Source organism: Asterias amurensis, chromosome 6, assembly GCF_032118995.1.
Source record: "Asterias amurensis chromosome 6, ASM3211899v1".
NCBI classification, from domain to species: Eukaryota; Metazoa; Echinodermata; class Asteroidea; order Forcipulatida; family Asteriidae; genus Asterias; species Asterias amurensis.
In genome coordinates this window covers 13363432-13373176 of record NC_092653.1, presented here as the reverse complement: position 1 = coordinate 13373176, position 9745 = coordinate 13363432, and the positions used below count along the sequence as shown (strand labels likewise).

At 40.9% G+C, this 9745-nt stretch overlaps 1 protein-coding gene across 3 annotated transcripts in view; it reads left to right on the top strand.

Annotated features, from left to right (window-relative positions):
- Positions 1–471: 471 nt before the first annotated feature.
- The window catches only part of LOC139939197 (uncharacterized), a 148715-nt gene continuing 139441 nt past the window's right edge, over positions 472–9745 (top strand). For all 3 annotated transcript variants that reach the window (XM_071934987.1, XM_071934986.1, XM_071934982.1), the window contains exon 1: positions 472–608. The gene's annotated coding sequence lies outside the window, so the exon portion shown is untranslated. The remainder of the gene's footprint in view (positions 609–9745) is intronic.

Below are 9745 nucleotides of genomic sequence, written 5' to 3'. Positions count from 1 at the left end.
TTGACAATAATTACCAAAGGTGTCCATTGCCTTTAAGCCGTGTTCGAATCGAGCAGCTTCGGCTACGGCTATATGGCCAAGTCGAAGAATATCCGCGCTACAGCCGTATCCACTATACCCGAAGCCATTCGGCATGCGGCCTGCAAGGAATTTTTTGTATATACTGTAAAGCAAAATAAACATCCTCAAAAATTGTCCTATGATTTTCCTTTTTGAATCGATTTAATCTAAACGAAATTCCCCATTGAAAAAAATGCGCTAGTAGTGGCACGCATTGATGTAGACGAAAATTGCGGCTTGTGTACCATTAATGTTTAACAGCGCCACCAGTTGGCGATACTGCTCACGCAAGCGGGCCACTTCAAGATCAGACTGTGGAAATTCTGTGAGGCTAGCTAGCTAGCTATCAAAACAGAGTCAGTAGAGGGTCCGGAAGACACACACGTGGGTTCAATCTAGAAAGAAGGATGGTCGCAGAGCTCCCCAAATTGAATGTTTACATTGGCTTGGATCTTGGATAAACGTTTGACGGTTGACTGCAGAGAGAGAGAGAGAGAGAGAGAAAAAGCTTTCGACACGAGTTATTTGACGGTGAGCATACACGTATGGTGAGTAAGCAAGCATTAATCTTTTCGCTGTAGACTAAGAAGTTTGAGTAATTCTGGCTGAATTGAACTTGAGTTGAGCAGAACTTGAGCAATGGACGTGTGCATGCAGCGCGACGGTGAGAAAAGTTAATGATTTTGTTGCAAACCACCAAATTACATAACACATGAAAAAAAAAAACCAGTAGGCCTACGCACATAGTCATAGGTTGGTTCGTTTCGCTATCGTAGTCACAGTTCTAACTTCAAGGAAGGAGTATGAATATTATAGACCCCTGTAAGTGTAACTTTGACATTTGCATTCCAGCTACTTATGGGGAGCCTTAGTTTCCGGAAATACATTCCAGCAGTAAATGGGACTAGTCTGTCTGTATTTGCGATAATCATTTTTGTATTAACACCCTTGTCCTTGAAGCAGATCCTGACCTTGCCATTTGATTGGAGGATTGTCTGTCACATGATAGCAAATAAAAGTGCTATATGCACGCACCATGCACGCTACAAGTACATACATCACCCTCCGTGCATTTTTCGTTCCATTCACCGTGCATTTTTCGTTCCAAAAATAAAAACCACCCTCACTCCCCATCCAAAAAAGGAATTCCAACAGTTTTGTTTTATGGCCTAACGTGCGGAATCTGAGCCCTTACCCAAATTGACCCAATTCACAGACAGCATTAAAGGCAGTGGACACTATTGGTAATTCAAAATTTAGCATAAAGCCTTGGTGACGAGTGATGGGGAGAGGTTGATAGTATACAAATATTGAGTGGCTCAGAGTGGAATGGGAGGAATATTATCGCAAGGTAAAATTTGGACTGTTCCATTTCACGAGGTGAAGCCGAGTGAAATGGAACAGTCAAAATTTTGCCGAGCGGTAATATTGCTTCCATTCCACGAATTAAAGCCACTCAATATTTGTTTTATATAACTGACATATAGATCCCTGTCATTTGGTGTATTTTAAAAGTATAACGTTATGAAAAATCACACCAAATTACTGACAACCAAAAATCATAGGCCTATAGCGCCGCTAACAATGCTCAAACCGGATCACAACCTTTTGCACAGGTGCTCCTTTGTTTTAGCAGCGGCGCGGCGGCGCTGTACTGCTCAAAAACATTGGGAACAAGGATGATCCTAACTGTTGAATGGGAAATGCTATTCCCCATGGGCGAACAGGTCTTTTTGATCGCCGGTGCGGATGGGAGTAATAGTGAATGTCACGTGAAGTAAGTTCCACCAATCAAATGACAAGGATCTGTATGTCAGTTATATAATATAAAACATTGTGAGAAACGGCTCCCTCTGAAGTGCCATAGTTTTTGAGAAAGAGGTAATTTGTCATGAATTTGAGTTCGAGACCTCAGATTTAAAACTTGAGGTCTCGCAATCAACCATCTAAACGCACACAACTTCGTGTGACGAGGGTGTTTTTTTTTCTTTCATTATTATTTCGCAAGTTCGATGACCGATTGTGCTCAAACTTTACAGATTTGTTATTTTATGCATGTTGAGATGTACACCAACTGAGGAGGCTAGTCTTAGACAATAACCAATAGTGTCTACTTCCTTTAATTATCAGTCACACTAATTTTTGTATCATGTACACGTAGGCCTACCATTTTGAGAAGGAAAAAAAAGAAACACCACGGTACTTGTCGTTTCTTGAGTTTTCTGGCCTGACACTATAGAACACTGGGATGAAGCCCTGACACTCGGTTTAGGCATGGTTTAGTAAAGTAGGACAACTGGGGTCGATTTCACAAAGAGTTGGGACTAGTCCTAACTTAGGACTAGGACCTGGGGGATATTAGAAACGTATGGCTAGTCCTAAAATTTAAATGTCCCTGTTGTTGGCATCAGTCAGGATACCACACGAGTTACACTATTACTCGTCCTAACTCGATATAAGACTAGTCTTAAAGCCATTATACACTTTCGGTAAACAGTATTGTCCAAGTCCCACACTTTGTGTATGCCCTATAAAACAACAAACCTGTGGAAATTTAGGCTCAATCGGTCATCTGTGTCAGGAGAAAATAACGGGAAAACCCGCTCTTGTTTCCGCACGTTTCGCCGTGTCATGACATGTGTTTAAAATAAATCCGTAATTCTCGCTATCGAGAATTGGTATTGTTTTAATGTTTTCTCAAAAAGTAAAGCATTTCATGGAATAATATTTCAAGAGAAGTCTTTCACCATTACCTTCTGTAAACCCTGCAAGTTATTTGTAAATCTGTGAACTTTTTTTTTCCTTTTCTGTACTGAAAGTGTATAATGGCTTTATAACTCTTTGTGAAATCGACCTCTGGTGATCACAGTGTGGATCATACACTGTAAGAACACTACGATAGTTGTCTAGAAGACAAAGACAGATTTTTTTAGGCCTATATTTTTGTAGGATAGTCTGGCTTTCAATACACCCTAGTGCTACATTGTTCCATCCATTGCTAGTCATGCTCAAGTCGAAATCCTAATTTTCTTTATGGGCTAATTCAATAGAAGGCAACAGTCTATAATGCAGATGGGTGTGTACAGTATGTGTGTGGGGGGGGGGGGGGGTTGGACAGCAATGTTATATTGGGTTACCCTTTTTTATACATGGCGTCTGGATAAACACGGTCTGCACTGTAATCGAATAGCTTCAACAGTATCTGAAAATAATCTTATTTTGGGATTTCAGCCCCCCCCCCCAAACTTCCCAGATTCTCTCATAGAAATTATTCATTTTGATTTGCAAATTTGGGCTGTATAATAACAAACCTTCGACTGCATGCCAAATAAAGGGCTCTAAAAATTAGATACATGTACCGCACCATGTGCACAACCACACCTTGAAGCCCTTTTCACGCTGTAGTCTTATCTCTGTTAAAAACAACTCAGGGGAGACCCTAGGAGTTTAACCCTTGGTGTACACTGTCGCACTTTCACGTTCTTCCCTGTAGGTCTCTATTCCACAGGGTTTCGGCTACACATTTCAAGAAGTGCTTTACCACAGATACACACACTCTGAGTGCATCTGACTGTTACTTGCTATTTGATAAGGCCCTGAAAGAAAATTAAATTTCCTCTATTAACCTGGATTGAAATGTACATTTTACTAGATAGGGTGATTTGAAAACTAGACTGAAGCCCGGTTCATTACCTTCCAGCGAATGCATTAATTAATACAACTGTACAAAGCGAGATTGATGTGAATTTGACTTCACAACTCCATTTTCCCAGGGAATGTTTCGCAAAAGTTGAACACATCTCGACCCTGGCGAATAATTCGTTGGGAATCTGAGACGTCAACGTTTGTATCGCATTCGCATTAGCAGGAAGTATGCACCGGGCTTAAAACCATTAAAAAATGTACGCCCCACACCTACACATTTCAAACATAGGCTGCCCCTGGTGTCTTACCCCTACTTCGGAGCTGGGCTGCATTCCACTCGCGCAAACTACTCGCAACTGTTCGCGCAAACGTTTTTATCTTTTGAACGATTGGGGCGTACACGCGAAGTCAATATGGCGGCGCCCTGAAATGAAGATGCCACGCACCATCATTACATCAACCAATTACCTTTGTTATTCCAAATCTTATCATCCACCGAAAATACAATGTAATTATGTTTGTGACAAAGAAATAATATCGTATTCTTGTCCGCCATTTTAAAAATCACTCGCCAACACCTCAGAAGTATAATGTTTGCCTAAAGTTGCCATGGCGAACAACTCGTTCCACTTGAAATTGTTGGCGAACGTGCGCAACTGTTGGCAACGTTTGCACGAGTGGAAGGCACCTCGAGGTATGCCCATTTGCAGATCATCCTTGTGTATGCCCATTTACCATTCTTCCTCTAGGTGCATGCCCATTTGCAGATCTTCCAAGGTGTATGCCCAATTGCAGATCTTCCCAGGGGTATGTGCATTTGCCAATCAGGGGTAAGGCAATCCAAGTGTGCAAGGGTCGGCCGTTATTCCCCCTGGGTGTCCCCCCCCCCAGGTAGTGTAAAAGGAGCTCTACTCTAACACAGAGGGTCAGGCAATACACCCAACTTTCTCAACCTTCTGGCTTACCACTGACAAAATCAATCAACTTTTACGCTTGATACAGTACTTTACAGACATATCAATCTAGTGGATGCAATCAGTTACAGGCCTGACTCCAATGTAAACAGGATCATTTTATACTTTATTGCCGAGACAAACACCTGGTGGCCTTGTTGCCGATGCCTGGCAACTGTAAACAAAACCAGTTACTAAGTTTTTTGTTTATTTTTAGATGTTGTTTATTACACAGGATGATAAAATTATTTTACTGTACATCTGAGCAATTCAAAATCAGCATCACGGTTGAATACAGACCTGGTGTTTCATTTTTGATTTTTTTACGGTTTGTATAATTTTTTTCATTTTATAGTAAAACTACTTTATTACGCTCAATGTCACAGAATAATGATTTATCTGCTTGCCTATAGTCAATGTAGGCCTACTTTTAAAAATTAAACGGTCATGTTTTGTGTAAAATTGAACCAATTATTTACCTGAAGTCCCATTAAAGGCCCGGTCACACAGGCCCCGATAACGAGAACGAAAACGAGAATGATAAAAATGCACGCTCGCGATTGGTTGAATTGCTCCACGCAGATTACGCCCATGCTCATTCAACCAATCGAGGGCATGCATTTTTATCGTTATCGTTTTCGTTCTCGTTATCGGGGCCTGTGTGACCGGTCCTTATCATGCTTATAGGGTTTGAAAACTGATATAAATACAGACCACTTGGTTTTGTAAATAAAACAGATGCAAAAAAGAACCCATTTCTGTAATACATTTTCAGGACTGGGACCCTCATGGAGGCCAATGCCCTTGGTCATTGCCTTGGTGCTTGCCCCTTGAATGTTCCAATGAAAATTTACAAAAACGCCGTGGTGCCCTTCCTAACTCTTACACAAATGCAGGCCTTTGGCTTTTGTGTGTATGGGTATAGCCTATACACCTACACTACAAACAGCAAAGGTTCCAGTTTGTCAGCCCAAGAAACCTTGAATACACTTCATTGAGCCACCAAATTGTTCAGTAGGCCTACATACACTTCATGGAGCCACCAAATTGTTCATTCATCAGGAAAAGTCAGTTAGTAATCTGCAAACATTGTACACATAAAGCCAAGACCCCATCAGGGCAAACGCAAACACTTGTGTGTACACTTCCAGTTGAAGGATTAGAATAATGTCCTTCATTTACCAAGTGGGATATTGTAAGATCCCAGGAAGAAGAGGTTGGTCTATGTTAAAACCCCCATGATCTAAAGCTTAGATCAGTAGAGTCAACCTAGACCAAAGCCTTGTGGACAAGTGGTTAAATGTTAATGAAGGAGTAATTGGCAACCAGCAGCTTCTGGCAGGAGTGATTCAAGTGTCAAGACCTGAACCATTTTGTCACCTCCGGGACTCGACTATCAACATGATCAACACGACAAACCATTAACGACTTGTCCACAAGTCTACCTAGGGGAGAGCAGTATTCAATTGATGAGATCTAAACCAAGCAATACGCCACCACCATGACTTGACTATCAACGCGACAAACCACTAACGACTTGTCCGTAAGTCTACCTAGACCTTGGTGTGTGTGTACAGTAAAATGCTCTTCAATCATGATGTTTACCAGGTGAATCATTTAGGTTGCCCTGCCTGTACGCTGTCAAGTGCCTCTGAATGTGTACATAAGCAAGACAAGTGACATGTACTATGTGGTATTTTTTGCTAAATTAAAAGTCTGCTCACTCCATTTCTTCTTTGGTCTTTTCTCTATGGTCTTTACAAGCCCTTTATGCATCCACCATCTTCAGGTTTGACCTCCGTTAAAGGCACTGGAGTGTCCCAACATTATGCTTAAAATAACAAACCTGTGAAAATTTGGGCTCAATTGGTCAAAAAATTTTGCAAGAGAATAATGAAAAATAAACGTGCATTACTTTGTGTGCTTTCAGATGCATACATGTTTAATAAAAGTATTTCAGCCTGAAAGTCTTTTATTATTTGATGCATACATGTTTAATAACATTATTGCAGCCTGATAGTCTTTTGTTATTTGATTGAGTGAGAAATTACATCCTCCTCAAAAACTATAAATTGCTTCGGCTGAAGTCTTTTATTTTAGTGAGTGAGAATTTACATCTTTCTCAAAAACTACATTACCTCAGAGGGAGCCGTTTCTCACAATGTGTTATACTATCAACTGCTCTCCACTGCTTGTTACCAAGTAAGGTTTTATGCTAACAATTATTTTGAGTAATTACCAATTGTGTCCACTGCCTTTAATGCAAGGGCTCACAACATCTCCTTGCCCCCCCCCTCCAAGACGCACTTGACGTTATTTGTCCATTTTCCTGAAGAGCCCTGCATCTTGAACTGCTGTGGAGTGCCAGGCGGTGTTTGCTGATGGCTTGTCATTTTTATTAGCCACTTTTGAAGACAGAATGCATTGCGTCGGACTGGGTTTGTCATGACTGTGGAGAGCATACTGTAATTCCCAGGTCCTTCATTGATTTTCCAGTCAAAAATGTGTTCCACTTACTTTTATTCTTATTTTTATTTTTCAAGTGACAGTTGCTTGTGTGTGAGGCAAACGGGCAGTTTCTGCAGCGGTTGAATTTGGGAATTTGGGGGAAAAATCAATAAGACAGCAAGACTTGGATGGGATTTTATTCACAAGACCCGAATTGAAATAAGAAGAGACTAGATAGATTCTAGCGTCAATAATGAGAACACAGTTTTATTGAACATAGTTCTTTTGAGACGAAGATGTTGAATTGAAACAAAAAACAAGACTGGCACAGGACTTAATCTGGTTTTAAGTTAATGAGCCCAACACTTAATCACATCAGGCGCATCCATCACAAGCCTCGGCTTTTAGGATGATACCCTCCATGTGAATGTGGAAATAAATGTTCTATTGTTCTGTTGATTAGGCCTATGGAATTTGTTTTAGGGTTGATCAAAGAATTGACTAGAGTGGGATTCGAACCAACGACCTCCGGATTAACGTGCCGGCGCTCTACCAACTGAGCTATCCATGTTGGCGGTGTCCCTATTTTGTCAATATCTTTGTTCGGAGGTGCCAGTCAGAAGCCATACAACCGTTAACTGCCGTGTAGCCAGGGATCACACCCAAATTACGATACAACCTGGGAAGGTTGGGTGTGATCCCTGGCTACACGGCAGTTAACAGTTGTATGGCTTCTGAGTGGCACACCCGAACAAAGATATTGACAAAATAGGGACACTGCCAACATAGGGCTAGATAGCTCGGTTGGTAGAGCGCCGGCACGTTAATCCGGAGGTCGTTGGTTCAAATCCCACTCTAGTCAATTCTTTGTTCAACTCTAAAACTCATTTCAAAATTTACCCAGTCAGTTTCCCTTGTGGTTAATATATTGATTATGGAAAAACTCTGAACTTTTTCAAGTTAAACTGCTTTGGCATAGAAGGGCGATGTGGCTCAGCACTTTGCACACTTGGAATGGTCTTTTTACAAACTAACAAAGAGGGTGGGGTGTGCATTGTAGAAGGTGTGATGTACAAAGTGACTTGAGGATAAGCCCATCACATGGCTCAGTAACAATCAATGGAATGCCTTGAAAGGGTGTTTTCTACCCCTGCGTGTAGCACTTTGGGTTACATTTGTCACATAATAATAGGGTATCCTTAATAGTGATGGTTATCGATCCGACCCATCCTTGTTAATGTCACTGTTGGAGGAGAGTGTGGCAATAATCCTTTTAGAGTTGAAGTGGGTCTTAAGTGGTCTTTTAAATAACCTTTTGATTGTGAATTGATTTGTAAACCACCTTTTTAGGCCTCCTAGTTTGTTGCCCTCAGTGGGTGGAAGAGAGATGCAGTTTGTTTGTGCCCAAAATACATCGATGTGTGTTAAAGACGTACGTGTGGATTCCTTTGGTAATTGTCAAAGACCAGTGTTCTCACTTGGTGTACATGTATCCAATGTAGAAGCATAAAAAGAAGAAGCTATACTTCAGAGGGAGTTGTTTCTCAGGATGGTTTAAGCCATCAATGCTCTCCATTGCTCATTACCTAGTTTTTAGAAGTGTCATTTTGAAACCAAGCCTAATCGAGCCAACAAGTCGCTCCTGCTTGGTCAGAACAGCTTCGTTATACAGCTAAAACGCTGGAAATCTTGAGTGGTTTAGGTCCACCTGGAAGAATAATCTGTAATTGGAATACACAATCTTAAAAACGTTTCATGCAGAAATGTTCCTCAGTTTGAAATTTGTTGAATCTCTCTCTCTCTAAAATCATGGAGCTTTATAAAGGAAGGAGTTCGAACAAGTCGCCAAATCCACTCAATACATTAGCAGCCAATTAGAAAGAAGCCGAGCTGGGCACAAACCCAGTTGGAAGACACTCGCTGTGTGAACAGATTTACGACCACGATAAGAGCTGATCTAAGCGGCTTTGTGCACAGACTCCCAGGCCGCGAATTGCATTACTGGAGAAATGAAATCTCCTTTGCAATTCATGCAAGGCAAAGTGAAGTTCGCACAAACAAAACAACTACACCTGTGCACTGGGCCATATTTTTAGCTGATTTTCCCGAAAACTTATGAGTTGATTCTTGCTAAAACCATGTTCCCTAGAAGGGAATCATAACTCAAAAATGTTAATCAACAGCTGCAGTAGGCCCACTTCTTCCAAGTTTTTATGTTCATTATTTTTGGAGTAATTGCCAGAGGTGTACGCCTATTTCTTTGTAATAAAAACGAAAAGAAAAGAAATCTTATGAAATTGTTTAAACAAAATTTGTTTCTAATTGAGAAGCAAGCTACAACATGTAAGGTCAGTGTACCCAATACAGACTTTTATCAGTTAGGACAGAATTACAATTATGTTACAGCCTTCAAAATATCAGCCCTAGAAATTAACTCTGTATCACTTCCATCAGAAAACAACTATCAACTGTGAAATCAATCGAAAATCACTATTATTTCTTGTGTGACCATGTCAATGTAGCCCCTCCATTAGAAAATCACTATCAATCGGGAACATTCTTAAGTTACATCAAGGCAAAGTCAGTGGCTTCCTAAGCCCTTGGCCTCTGCTCAATTTCAGCCCTAACATTTCCTATAA